At 43.3% G+C, this 15,308-nt stretch overlaps 1 protein-coding gene across 2 annotated transcripts in view; it reads left to right on the top strand.

Annotated features, from left to right (window-relative positions):
* The window catches only part of krcc1 (lysine rich coiled-coil 1), a 28,803-nt gene that overhangs the window by 971 nt on the left and 12,524 nt on the right, over positions 1 to 15,308 (top strand). The window lies entirely within an intron of this gene.

Genomic DNA, 15,308 nt, shown 5'->3' with positions numbered 1-15,308 from the left:
AGTGATTATATTTGATATATTAGTATTTATTACAATCTTGTATATTATGATATTGTATTATTAGGATATTGTATCACACAATATCAGTATTATATGTAAATGCAATATATTACATAGCATAGCTCAATATTAGAATTATATATTACTATATTGTACTGTACCACTATACTGCAATATTATTAGTAATCTTACATGTAATATTTAATATGTGATATTACATATAATTACTATATTATTATGTAGCATTATGTTTTACTATATTATTATACTACAATATATAGATAACACACTACCCCTGTTATTATTATATAATATATTGTACTATAGCATAAGTTGTATATATAAGTAAAGGTTTCCCCTGACATTAAGTCCAGTAGTGTCCAACTCTGGGAGTTAGTGATCCTCCCCATTTCTAAGCTGAAGAGCTGGCGTTTTCCGCAAACACCTAGGTCATGTGGCCAGCATGTTACCTTCCCGCAGAAGGTACCTATTGATCTACTCACATTTGCATATTTTTGAACTGCTAGGTTGGCAGAGGCTGGGCCTAATAGCAGGAGCTCACTCCACTCCCTGCATGTTCTTTCACAATGAGGACATATAATAGTAATAATAATACTTTGTTTATAACCTGCCCTATCTCCCAAGAGGATTCAGGGCAGTTTCCAACAAAAGTAACAAAGTGGCAAACATTCAATGCTGAAAACAAACAACAGAGCAAAACAGTGGATAAAAAATATTGATATAAAATTATAAAACAACCAAAAATAATCAAAATTAAATTTAAATAAACATAGTACAGTAGGGTTTTGCTTATTCAGCCTTCACTCATCCAATGTTCTGTATTATCTAACTCAGTCAGCAGGCCTCTCCACGTGCCAGGCATCTGCCGGGAGGGGCGATACGTGGCTGCGGTAGACTTTTCCCATCGGGCACAGCGTCCAGCCTAAACAGCATCCATTATCAGAATATTCATATCCTAAGCACTCAAATACCCAGGGCAGTGGGAAAGCAGATGGGATTAAAAACTATGCTCACAAAGTGGAACTGAACCTCAAGAAAAATAGTGAGTTAATGCTGCTTTATTATACCACATCTCTCCATATTTGACTCCTTACAGTTCCAGAGTCCCCAAAGGGGTATAGGGAAATGACACCCTCCAGGAGAGTAATGTGAACATGATGAAATCACTTTTATTAAAGCACAATCTGTTCTTTTCATATTGCAGAGATGATCACTTACCTTTTAATGAAACCAAAGAATTAGACATATTACAAACAACTAAAAACAAAACGTGTCACAACAAGGAATTCAATCAGTTCTTCTCACAAGCAGGATGAGCAACATCCAAATTACAAAATTCACATCCATATATGTAATTTGACATTTAATAGGCTTTTCCTTAATCCCCTCCTTATTATCCAGCGTTCTGCTGGCCAGTTTATGTTGGATAAGCAAGATTCTACTGTATAACACACCACACACATTTACCACATGATAAACTCTTACAAATTAGATTGAAAGGGCATTAAAAGCAAAGATGGTTTACATCATCTGTTTCCAGATGGAAGGCCGCCCTAACAGTCTTGACGTACTTCTCCTTTTTGCCCTCCATTTGTGCTTCTGAATTTCACAGCACTAGTGGTAACATCTAGCTTCCAGTTAGAGCACTCAAGAGTCAGGATGTGTGTGTATATACACATCTATATACATGTGTACACATATACATATTCAAGCAGTTACAAACAAGATAGCTTCTTTAGGTTTGGTCTAAAGTTGAATTTGTATGTAGGTTGGAATAGGTACATTTTAATGTGTAACTCCAGCCTCTCTCTCTCTCTCTCTCCATATATATATATATATATACACACACACACACACACACATAAAAGAGGTGTGTGAAACAGCTGAAATCTGTTTAATAATTTGTTTTAGATATTCAGATGGCCCCCGCTTCTATTTGTAAAAATTCAATGGGGTCCTGTTCTGATTCATAATCTGAATCTTCAAAGCTTTGTAACTGCTTCCATTAAGATTTGTTCCATTAGTGGCAATGAGAAAAACTGCAAGGCTTGTTTTTCTGTTATTTTTACAGCAGATTAAACTTGGCACACTTGTAGGCAACATTTCAGAAAGTTTCAGTCATCCCCTGATTTTTAGGAATTTTTAAAACTTTGTGTGTGTGTGTGTGTGTAAACTTACAGAAGATATCCTCTTGAATTTCTGCGCAATAAGGCAACATAAGCAGGGAATCAGCCCTGCAAAGTTTAAGAAAGATTCATTCATCTACTGATTTCTAGAAATTGAAAAAATTCAATTAAAATATTTTTTTTAAAACACAAGAGGTATCCACTCTAATTGTGGCATGATGAGACAACATGAACAGGGCAGCAAGCCTGCCTGGTTTTAGAACATCAGTCTACCCACTAATGTTTAAGATTTTTTTTAAAATTTAAGCACATGTGATTAACCTACACTGGGGCTTTAATGCGGGCAGCCCTGTTCTTCTGGCGCAAGCACAATTCTGGGAAATGTAGTTTAGGGTGGGACCTTTTGAATACTTTGCTAAAGAGGTCCTATTCTTCCCAAACTAGATTTCCCAGAATTTAGCTCATGCCAGAATAACAGGGCTGCAGTTTTAAGAGAACTGAGGCGAAGGTAAGGGCTATAAGGTTTCAAGAGGGAGTAGGAATTTGGAAAATAAAAGTTTGGGGTAAGACACACAGACCCTGAGGGCAGGCTGGCAGTGAGGAGAAAGAGGCTACTAGGCCTCCCTCCGTCCAAATCAACAGATCTTTTATGAATCTTCCCCGAAAGTTTCAGAGGCTTGTGTTTCGATTCATAAATGCTTCAGAGGAATCCTTTCCAATTAGTAATTCAGAGGTTTATATTTTCAAATCTCCAAATTATGAAGCGGAGTTCCAAAGCTGTGCATACCCCAAATATGTATATATTTAGTTTTGGATAACACAGGGAAGGATTAACACTCCTATAACATTTCTTTTGCTGTCTGAGCTGCTTTTTCAGAAAACCTCACCTCACTTGCCATTTTATATACATGACACCATTTTTATACACGCTTGTATATAATGGGACTTGAACATCTGTGGATTTTGGTATCCATGATAGACCCTGGACCCAAACCCCAGGAGATTCCAAGAACACGCTTTTTATGAAACCTAAATTAATTTCATGTTTAGACTTGGGTCCTGTCTACAAGATATCCCATTACATATGTATATGCAAATACAAATATTCCAAAATCCAAAACACTTCTGTTCCCAGGCATTTCGGATAAGGGGTACTCAATCTGTGCCAACTAGAGCTGACCCATTGAAATTAGTTTGATTTCAGAATTTGGAGGGAGGATCCATTGGCCCTCTAGTTCTGGTTGCATGGCAAGTTCCAGCAGACATAGTTAATTCAGCCATTGGTGAGGAATGTTAGGAATTATGATCCAACAAAATCTAGGGCAGCTCTGGATTTCTTCCAGTAGCGAAGGTTTGATGGATTCGTGTGGGCCAGTTCTAGTTAGAATTAACATTGAATTTAGCCCTGTAAGAGCTCTAATGTCACAGAGGAGAGAGGGGGTCTGTTCATTTTTTTTCTTTCAAGTTCAAATTATGTGTGGTAGGAACTGCATTGAGTTAGTTTTTGTGAAGGGATCCACAACTTCACTACATTTCCTCAACCTGTCCAATGGGTGTTGAAATTCACAGATAATATTCATTGGACACTGTTGGAAAAATGTAGTATTTCCAGTGAGTGTTGGCTGCAGAAATCGTAGTGTGTTAGGCTCTTTTTTATAGCCCAGAATAGCTTGATTTCTAGCACACGGTATCTATTTCAGTTAGAACACACTGTAGAGAAACTGATTGTTGCAAGAGCCATGCCATGGAAAGCCAAACATCACTACCCAGAACGATGTGGTAAGAAATGTCAAGAAATTCCAGCCTATGAGGAATTTGGTGGGAAATCCAGTAACTGAGTGAAATTGTAAATGCTCACACAAAAGCAGCACTCAGACAGTTTGTTCCCTAACCTACTGCATGTGTGGAAATTCATAGTGATCTCTCAGCAACCTATTTAGGAAAACTGCTATTTATAAAATAATTCAAATTAAACTAAACTTTTAAAAGCAAAGAAACCCTATTTTCCTTTCAGTATAAGCAACCAGATTAAAAATTGTAATCAATTTAAATCCTTGTTTTCTGAAGGCTTTACATCATATGTCATAAGATCCAAGTAATTTCCAAACATCTAAAAATCAAATTCTGCATTACAGTCTAGATTCACTATATTCAAGTTAATATCTATTAAGAAGCAAATAATCAATTTGTAAATAATAAATTAAAAATGCTTGTATGATAGGGCACATGTGTCAAACTGAAGGCCTGCCGGCTGAATCCAGCCCTCCATGTCATTTTGTGGCCCTCTAGATACTGGTCTGTTACTCCTGTGTTCCGCATCATTAGGCATCATGACTAGAGCTGATGGGACTTGTGATATAGTAACATCTGGAAGGCTGCAGCACTTTCTATTTAGTCAGGATAATGGGGTTTGAATTTAGATACAAGGCTTATAGATATGATTCCCTACTTTAAAATGTCTTTTAACTTTTCCCCAACCTCAGAGCCTCAAGGGCTGTTGGGCTGCAATTCCCATTACCCTTTGAAGGCAACCATAAGGATGATGTGGCCCAACATGAAAATGAGTTTAACACCCCTATCATGAATAAAATACAGACAAAATGAATGTCTACCTTGTTTTCCACTATATTTCTTGGACTTCAGTTTGCAGACTTTTTGTCTCTAGACCAAAGGCAGGCAACTGAAGAAGCCTAGGTGGCTGCATCATCCCCCTTGGACGGATACACTTCCTGGGAAAAATGGCTTTGAACACATCGAGAGATAGCCTAAATACCCTAAAGGCACCAGATCTTGTCTCATCTTGATGGTTAAGCAGTGTTAGCCCCGGTTAAGATTTGGATGGGACACTTCCCATTAATGCAATGTGCTGCAGGCTGTATTTTTGAGCATGGAACTGGGTGACGTAGTTGAAATACCTTGCATATCCCCTAAGATGCATTTGAGGGCTTTCTGGAGCAAAACCAAAAAAAAAACTGAAGAAGGGGACCACAAAAATGAGCTAGATGGCCCATACTTTGACCATTAGTGTTCAGACATTTATGACTAGTGCATTTAAACTGATGAAGTGTTTTTCCCTATACCATTATCCTCATTTAATATGTAAATGTGTTTTCTTATCTTTAGAGGTAACTTCTCTTTTAGTGTTAGCTATTAAAAGAGCCAGTGTGGTGTCATAGCTTTGAGTGTTGGACTATCCTGGAGATCAGCATTCAAATCCTCCCTTAGTCACAGAAACCTGGGGGGGGGGGTGACATTGGGGAAGTCAGCCCCAGAGACAGGCAAGGGCGGATCCCCTTTGAAGAAATCTTGCCATGAAAACCCCGAATTTGCCATAATTCAAAAAGAACTTGAAGGAACAAAACAACAATTTATAGAAGGCATAAATTAGACTTTACTTGTAAAGAAACTTGGCAAACACAAGTTCCCATAAAATATTAATTGTACATATCAATGAGAAGAAACCCGATTGATAGGAATGTTCACATAAAATATTAATTGTATATAAGGTAAAGGTTTCCCCTGACGTTAAGTCCAGTCGTGACCGACTCTGGGGTTTGGTGCTCATCTCCATTTCTAAGCCGAAGATCTGGCGTTGTCCATAGACACCTCCAAGGTCATGTGGCCGGCATGACTGCATAGAGTGCTGTTACCTTCCCGCCGGAGCGGTACCTATTGATCTACTCACATCTGCATGTTTTCAAACTGCTAAGTTGGCAAGAGCTGGGGCTAACAGCGGGCGCTCATTCTGCTCCCGGGATTTGAACTTGGGACCTTTTGGTCCGCAAGTTCAGCAGCTCAGCACTTTAACACACTGTGCTACCAGGGGCCCCTGATTGTATATATCAAATGTGAAAAGAAACTGAACTGTTGGTAATGTCAGATTCTCGGTGGTTTGACCATAGCAATGAAGGTTTCCCCTCCATTTAGGCTGGATCTACACTGCCATATAATCTAGTTTTTGAATCTAAATTATCTGATTTGAACTGGATTATATGAGTTTACAGTGCCATATAATCCAGTTTAAAGCACATAATCCTGGATTCAGAAACTGGATTATGTGGCAGTGTCAATGGGGCTTTAGTTAACTACAGAAGTGAGGATAAGTCGGGCAGAACTTCTGTATGAAAAGACTGGCCTCAATCCAGTTCCTGCATTGGAAATAAATTCCTACACTCAAAGATGTATCCAGTCCTTTCATTTGAAATCTCTGTCATTAGGCTTCATTTATGACCAAAGTTGATAGATTTTATGCTTAAAGGAAAGTATAATTCAGGTAATCCTGATTTCTGGGCACCCCAGCATCAGTAGTGCATCTTTATACTCAGCAGCTCAAGCAGCGTTCACCAAGGTTACAATATAGACTGTCTTTAAGGCTTACTCATTCTGTTATTAAATCTAATGAGATCCCAACAAGTGGCTCAGGCAGAGTTTCAAGTCTGTTTGCATAATTAGCACACATTCTGAAAATGGGCAAACCACTCAAAGGCAGGTCAGTCAGTCAGAGGTCTGACTGCTTGTAGGCACACAACATTTGCAACATGGAACTAGCAGGGATTCTTGACACAAGACACGGGAGAACAGTTTTTGAATGCTTTTTCTTTTTATATGTATATTTTACGTCACAATCAAATGTGAACAAAAAAGACCACACACTTATGTTTCAACTGTTATATAGAACAATTAACAAGCTTAATTTCTTAATAAGACAAAGTCAATTACATAGAGCAGAGCTGTGTATTTTTGTTTTATAAGTTTTCTAACTTTAGATTGAAGTCATTTACAAGGTCTTTAGTCTTCTCTGCCAAAGAGTTCCTTCTACACATTTCTCAAATCTATTGTGAGGATGAGCAAACTGAGGATCCTTCAGGTGCGGTTTTCCTGTGTATAGGCTTTTTTATATGTCAAAGGTCTGCCTTGTATCCACTGTAAAGACCCCCTTTTTATACATTTCAGTCCTATAATACAACATTCTGTGTTATGTATTACTAATGTATCTCAAGCAGAGATGTTCAATAATTTTAAAGGACTGAAAAAACAAAGGGCTATATTACACAATTAAAATTTGCCTCATGTGGTTGCACAAAATCTTGGTAGAAACCGCAGGACTGTGACATGGTTCCCATATGGGGAGGTGGTGAACTCTTTCTTAATGCACCATAGCCCCAAGGAAAATCCACCCCAGCTATTTCTTGTATGGAGGAGGGTTTCCCTCCTGTTCCACTGTGATGAACCATGGGCCTTGTAGTCCTGCTCAGGACATTGTAATTCCTGATGAAGATGAAAACTTGGGTTTTTTACCTTCCCAGTCTGAACTGGATTCCTCTCAGCCAGATCTTTCCCAGGCAGATCTGGAAACCTTGCACCTGCAAGAAAGTTGTGCCCCAGAAGTATGTCAAACAACCCCAGAGCCTACTTCTCCCGTGTTCTTGCGCCGGGAGTTTTGTAAACAACAGAGAAGTTTGGATTCAGCTTCGCGCAGGAGTGCGAGGATAGCAGCTAAGAATGTTGCCAATTAACATTGGTTCTCGTGAGAATCTTTAAGGAGTTTAACATCTGGTCTCAGAGTTTAGCTTTCGTTTCTGATTCCCAGAGAATCGCTTTGGTGAGAAAGTTTGACTCTATATAGGTGTTTTGCCCGCGTAGCAACTTCGCGGAGTCAATTCGTCAGCCTACGGAGCGAGTTGTGTCTGGACAGCGCGCTCCGATTCAAGCCTCGCTTCAGCTCAAGCCTTGCCTTGCTATCCAGCCTTCGCCTTGCTTCCCAGCCTTGTTTACCTACGGACTTTGCCTTGTTTCCCAGGACTAATCCTTGCCTTGTTTCGCGGATTTTACCAAGTTATTCCACGGACCTTGTTCTTGTTCTTAGTTACCTTGTTCCACGTTCCAGCCTTGTTTCAAGTATCAAGTTATTTCCTAGCCACGCTCAAGTTTTATGGACTAAAGGACCTTGTCATCTCCCCTCACTTTGCTTGGCAAAGTGAGTGTTTCGGTTATTGGATTACAACTTTGGACCTTAATATTTCTTATTGGACATTGCTTTTTTGGACTAATTCTGACCTTTCCTGAAGGGTCTAATTCTGGACTATTTTCTACACTTGTTTTTATTAACTTTATATATTCCTTCAATAAAGATATTGTTAGATTCTGGCCTCTGTGTATGGTTATTGGTGCCTCTGCTGCCTGGGTCGTGACAGTTTGACTCCGCCACCCATAAGCACCAACTAACCGAGGCCAGGATGTCTACCGGAGCCGCGCCGGCTGGACAGCCGCTCAGCTACACCATCAGCAAGGACGAAGTGGACCGCATCCGTGACAGACTCAACGCGCAGGATGGAGAAATAAAAGGGTTGAGGGAGCGCGGAGTTCGCCTCCCGGCCATGGCGTTGCCTACCAAGTTTTCTGGAGAAGCTGCTAAGGTTCATGTTTTCCGCCGCCAATGTCAAGCTTATCTAGAGGCCCGTGATGCCGAGTTTCCCCAAGAAGACATCAAGGTGGCGTGGGTCTACAGTCTTCTAGACGGACCAGCGGCTAGCTGGGCGACGGCCCTGTTTGATCAAGCCTCCCCCCACCTAAGTTCAGCACAACGCTTCTTGGATCACCTTAAGGAGACCTGGGGAATCGAGGACAATTTGGAGGCAGCCGGTCACAAACTCCGGCGCCTCCTTCAAGGAGACAGACCCATGTCTCAGTACATAGCCGAGTTCCGCGTGCTGGCCCACAACACCGGCTGGAACGATGTAGCCCTCAGAGGACAATTTCGGGAGGGTCTCAACATTGAAATGCTGGAAGAAATCTCCAAGGTGGATCCTCCCCAGACCCTCGAGGCACTCATTGATCAATGTTTACGGGCTGAAGTCATGATTGCCAACAGGAAGCAATGGGTTCGAGGCCAGGGCGGTAGAGCCGGGGCAAAACCCCCCGCTCCCGCCAGTGTTCAGCCACGTCCGGTGTGGAGACCCACACCGCCAACCCCATACCCTAGAGGAGGCGAGGAGGTGCCGATGCAGTTGGGCAATGTGCGTCCCAGACTAGATGCCGCCGAGAAGGCCCGTCGTCAACGCTTGAACCTCTGCTGGTACTGCGGGAACGGGGGCCACTTCGCCAGAGAGTGCCCAGCCAAAGGGAAGCCTGCCGCCCGTCTTGCGGCGGCGTCCTCCACGGAGTCGAAGGCGTCTGAGCCGACTGGCACACAGCCGGCGGGGGAAGCCAACGACCGGGTGTAGAGAGGCTCGCCAACCCGGTCAAAAAATCCATCCAAGAGCCGCCAACCGGGGTCCTGTTCCTTCTCGTGGTCACATTATGGTCAGCAAAAAGGGGACCCGTCATGATCCACGCCATGATAGACTCTGGAGCTACCAACAATTTCATCGATAGAGAGTATGCCGACTCTCTGGGATTACAATATCATGATTTCAAGAATGCCCGTGTGGTGCAAGCCATAGACGGCCGTCCCCTCAAGACGGGCCCCGTAAGCCAGTGGTCGGAGCCCACCAGGATGTGGATAAGGGAACATATGGAAGAGATTTCCTTCTTTGTTACCGAGGTTCCCCATTTCCCTGTGATTTTGGGAATTCCATGGCTGACACTTCACGACCCTAACATCTCCTGGTCCAACAGAGAACTGCAGTTTGCTTCACCGTACTGCCAAAACCATTGCCTCGTAGCCAAGGTATGCCATGCCACAGACTCCGAGCCCATCATCACCTTGCCAAAGAAGTACTCCGAGTATTGGGATGTATTCAATGAGAAAGAAGCCGAAAAATTACCCCCTCATAGACCTTATGACTGTGCCATTGACCTGGTGGAGGGGGCCCCGATCCCGCGAGGGCATCTCTACTCCCTGACTGAACCAGAGCAAGAAGCTCTCAGGGAATTCTTAGAGACAAACCTTCGCAAGGGGTTCATCAGACCCTCTCAATCCCCAGCCGCCTCCCCAGTGATGTTTGTGAAGAAGAAGTCAGGGGAATTACGCTTGGTGGTGGACTACAGAGCATTGAACAATATCACCAAGCGGAACAGCTATCCCCTGCCCTTAATCTCGGATCTACTGGACCGACTTCGAGGAGCCAAGGTCTACACCAAGCTGGATCTTCGGGGGGCTTATAATCTAGTTCGCATCAGAGAAGGGGACGAGTGGAAGACCGCCTTCCAGACTAAATTCGGATTATTCGAGTCCCGAGTTATGAATTTCGGTTTATGCGGAGCTCCCGCAACGTTCCAGCATTTTGTCAACGATATTTTTCAGGACTATCTAGACAGATTCTTGATAATCTACTTGGACGATTTTTTGGTGTTTTCCAGATCACAATCAGAACATGAGAACCACGTCAAAATGGTGTTGCAACGACTGCGGGATCATGGACTTTATGCCAAGCTAGAAAAATGCGCTTTTGATCTACAAGAGGTAGATTTCCTTGGCTACCGCATCTCGCCTCTAGGGCTTTCCATGGATCCAGCCAAAGTTTCAGCAGTATTGGAATGGCGGGCGCCAACTAACAAGAAGGAGGTGCAGCGTTTCTTGGGGTTCGCGAACTACTACCGCAAGTTCATTCCAGATTTTGCCCGCTGGTCCGACCCCATCACTAGCTGCATCCGTGGAAAGCAGCCTTTCCGCTGGACTGATCAAGCAGAGAAAGGGTTCCAGCAACTGAAGAAACTATTCACCTCCCAGCCAATTCTACAGCACCCAAATCCTGGAACCCCTTTTGTGGTGCAAGCGGACGCCTCTGATGTGGCAATTGGGGCTGTACTCTTACAACCGGTGGGAGATCACCTCCACCCCTGTGCCTTTTATTCTCGTCAACTAACCACACCAGAGAGGAATTACACCATTTGGGAAAAAGAACTACTGGCCATAAAGGCAGCCTTTGAAACTTGGAGACATTGGCTAGAAGGGGCCAAATTCCCCATTGAAGTCCACACTGATCATCGTAATCTAGAACATCTAAGAACTGCCCGCAAACTAAATCAGAGGCAGCAACGTTGGGCTTTATTCTTTGAACGTTTCAACTTCCAGATTCATTATGTGACCCCAGCTCAAACCAAGCAAGCAGACGCCCTGTCACGTAAACCGGAATACGCTGCAGGACGCAAGGAGACCTTTGAATCCCAACTGCTACAACCTGAGAACTTTGCCACGCTCACAGTGGGGAACACCAAATCCAGTCCCATTGGTTCAACTTCCCCTACTCCAGGACCCATCTGTGCTCAAGAAATCAGGGCTAGTCAGCAGGCAGATGCCTGGGCGCAGGACCAACTTCGCCAAGGTCTGCATTTTCCCTTTTCGCTTAAAGATGGGCTGCTCTGCTATAGAAATCATGTTTATATCCCACCCGGACCGGGCAGGGAAAAAGCGCTTCGTCTGTGTCATGACTGCAAACCAGCAGGACACTTCGGACTATTTAAAACCATGCATTTGATCCTAAGAGATTTTTGGTGGCCCAAGATCCGCAAGGATGTGGAAAAATATGTCAACACCTGCCCAGTATGCCAGCGCTCCAAGATACGAAGGGAGAAGCCCTCAGGGCTTTTGCACCCCCTTCCTACCCCATCTCGCCCATGGGAAATAATTTCCGCGGATTTCATCACTGACCTACCACCTTCCTGTGGATTCACCACGATCTTAGTGGTGGTGGACCTATTTACCAAGTTAGCCCATTTCATTCCCTGCGAAGGCCTCCCCACGGCCAAAGAGACTGCGGATCTATTTCTTCAGCATGTTTTCAGACTACATGGATTGCCCAAGAGTTTAGTCACAGACCGTGGATCTCAATTCACCTCTCGTTTTTGGAAGGCACTACAGAAACTATTGGGCATAGACTCTCGCTTATCTTCAGCTCATCATCCCCAAACAGATGGGCAAACGGAACGCACCAATGCCACTTTGGAGCAGTATCTTCGCTGTTATGTAAACTACCAACAGGACAATTGGGCTTCTCTGTTACCACTGTCTGAGTTTGCCTACAATAATGGAGTTCAAGCTTCTACAAAAGAAACGCCGTTCTTTGCAAACTACGGTTTCCATCCACGTTTCTTTCCCCCTGTCATTGAAACTTCAGAAGTTCCCGCAGCAGAGGATTGGCTGCAGGAACTCACAGCGGTGCAACAACTTTTACTCCAGCAACTGGACCAAGCCAAGGAGGACTATAAACGCCACGCTGACAAACACCGCCAGCCGGGCCCCGAAATCAAGGTAGGAGATCGGGTTTTCCTGTCCACTCGCTTTCTGCCCTCCCACCGCCCATGCCGGAAGTTAGATGCCCGCTTCATTGGCCCCTATCCAGTGGTGGCGCAATTAAACCCCGTGACTTTCAAACTCCAACTTCCGCGTTCAATGCGCATTCACCCAGTGTTTCACCGTTCCCTGCTCCTTCCGGCGGATGGTGTGCGTCCTGATACAGACCAACCGGCCCCCCCTCCTGTTTTGATGAATGGGGAGGAGGAGTTCGAGGTCGAGGACATTTTGGATTCTCGCTTTCATCGCCGCCGCCTACAATATCTCATTGACTGGGTGGGTTTTGGGCCTGAGGAACGCTCTTGGGAAGACGCCTCCACAGTCCATGCTCCTGATCTAACCCGTCGCTTCCATCTGACCTATCCCACCAAACCGCGACCTCGCGCCTCGGGGAGAGGACCCCAGTTTGGGAGGGGCCCTGAGGAGGGGGATAGTGTGATGAACCATGGGCCTTGTAGTCCTGCTCAGGACATTGTAATTCCTGATGAAGATGAAAACTTGGGTTTTTTACCTTCCCAGTCTGAACTGGATTCCTCTCAGCCAGATCTTTCCCAGGCAGATCTGGAAACCTTGCACCTGCAAGAAAGTTGTGCCCCAGAAGTATGTCAAACAACCCCAGAGCCTACTTCTCCCGTGTTCTTGCGCCGGGAGTTTTGTAAACAACAGAGAAGTTTGGATTCAGCTTCGCGCAGGAGTGCGAGGATAGCAGCTAAGAATGTTGCCAATTAACATTGGTTCTCGTGAGAATCTTTAAGGAGTTTAACATCTGGTCTCAGAGTTTAGCTTTCGTTTCTGATTCCCAGAGAATCGCTTTGGTGAGAAAGTTTGACTCTATATAGGTGTTTTGCCCGCGTAGCAACTTCGCGGAGTCAATTCGTCAGCCTACGGAGCGAGTTGTGTCTGGACAGCGCGCTCCGATTCAAGCCTCGCTTCAGCTCAAGCCTTGCCTTGCTATCCAGCCTTCGCCTTGCTTCCCAGCCTTGTTTACCTACGGACTTTGCCTTGTTTCCCAGGACTAATCCTTGCCTTGTTTCACGGATTTTACCAAGTTATTCCACGGACCTTGTTCTTGTTCTTAGTTACCTTGTTCCACGTTCCAGCCTTGTTTCAAGTATCAAGTTATTTCCTAGCCACGCTCAAGTTTTATGGACTAAAGGACCTTGTCATCTCCCCTCACTTTGCTTGGCAAAGTGAGTGTTTCGGTTATTGGATTACAACTTTGGACCTTAATATTTCTTATTGGACATTGCTTTTTTGGACTAATTCTGACCTTTCCTGAAGGGTCTAATTCTGGACTATTTTCTACACTTGTTTTTATTAACTTTATATATTCCTTCAATAAAGATATTGTTAGATTCTGGCCTCTGTGTATGGTTATTGGTGCCTCTGCTGCCTGGGTCGTGACATCCACACAGTGGTTCTGGGAGAGGTATAATTGGACTCACTGTCACAAGGACAGGGCTACTTCCCTTCTTTTTAATGCATTTTAAACATTCATGTAAGTGCAGATGACATGTGTTAATTGCGCCCTAAGGGAATGGGGTAGTAACAGAAATATTCTTACAACATCTTATTTAATCAGCCGTTCAGAGTTTCATGCTGTCAACTCTTATAGAAAACTGTAAGCAGTAATGGAAGTGAGAATGAAGGAGTGAACCTGTCCCATTTTGAAGTTTAATTCTAGCTGTGTTATATACCTGAATTGAGCAATCTTCAGTTCAGGATTTGTACTTTATTGTACAAAGCAAAAGAATAGGTTTTGATTGAATACTAGTTCATTTGCTGTGTTTTAAAGTTTATACATTTCACAAGATTTTTATATACGAATCTGCTAAACAATTAAATTATTGGGTCATCTGGCCAGGACTATTTACTTTGAACAAGAGGTTCCAAAGCCACTATCTAAGATCAATAAATTGGAAAGGCCAGAAACAGAACCTGGGACCTTAGCCATTCAAATAAATAAATAAATGCAAATACTCCTACTAAAGTATAGCCTATACCCCCCCTCCACCCACCCCCCTTTCCTTGATCAGAAAAATAACTTACTTTTCTGTTTGGAAAAGTGACATCACTATCTCAAGCAAGTTTCCATCTCCGTCATGCTTCTCAAAGACTCAAGACTTTTTATGTGCATGATATTTTATATGGTTATAGAAACAAACCAAAGATGCAAAAGCTTACAAGTTAGTTACTTCCCAAATATTTTCACAATTTTCAAGATATTACATGTTAGGCAGTATGTTTTTAAAAGTTCAGTATGGGAGATGAGTGGCCTACCTAGCCAGTGATGTTTTCCAAGGTTTGAGACTGAATGAAAAACGATCTGATATCTTGCATATTGAGACCATTTCTGGGTTAATCCATGGCAAATCTTTGCCCAGCTTACTACCTCAAGTTTAAAACTGTCCAATGTAAGCACGGTTTTGTGAAGCAAAGGTGTAACACATGTTTTGAGTAATTCAGATTGATACAAGCATATCACAGAGCAACTCTCTTATCCACAGACTAAATATTCAAAATTTCACCTCCCCACACTCCAAAAAATATTCCCTCCTGGAAGTGTTTATAGGTCTCCCTCAGTCTTCCAGCTCAAACATAGTCAAAACATAAGTTTGCTTTTGCCTATGGTTTCATGTGTCTATGAGGGATCTATGGGGGTTGTACCGTATGCACTGATGTCAAATCAGTTTCACACAACAGCAGACCCATACTATTACTTCAGGAGCACAAAAAGCAAATGGCTTTGTAGTTGGGCTATGTTGTTTGCATACATTAACCTCTCCAGGTTCCCTTTGTACACATAAAAGGCTTGATTTTGGCAGCTGTTCTTAACAGTGCAATTGTAGAGTTTGCTCATGTTGCATTTGCATGATGGCAGCTATTCACACAAATAGTGCCCAAGCACAAGTGCTGTCTGGCCAGAA

This window comes from Anolis carolinensis, chromosome 6, assembly GCF_035594765.1.
Source record: "Anolis carolinensis isolate JA03-04 chromosome 6, rAnoCar3.1.pri, whole genome shotgun sequence".
NCBI lineage: Eukaryota > Metazoa > Chordata > Lepidosauria > Squamata > Dactyloidae > Anolis > Anolis carolinensis.
The sequence above is the reverse complement of the archived record's forward strand: the minus strand, read 5'-3'. Positions and strand labels throughout refer to the sequence as shown.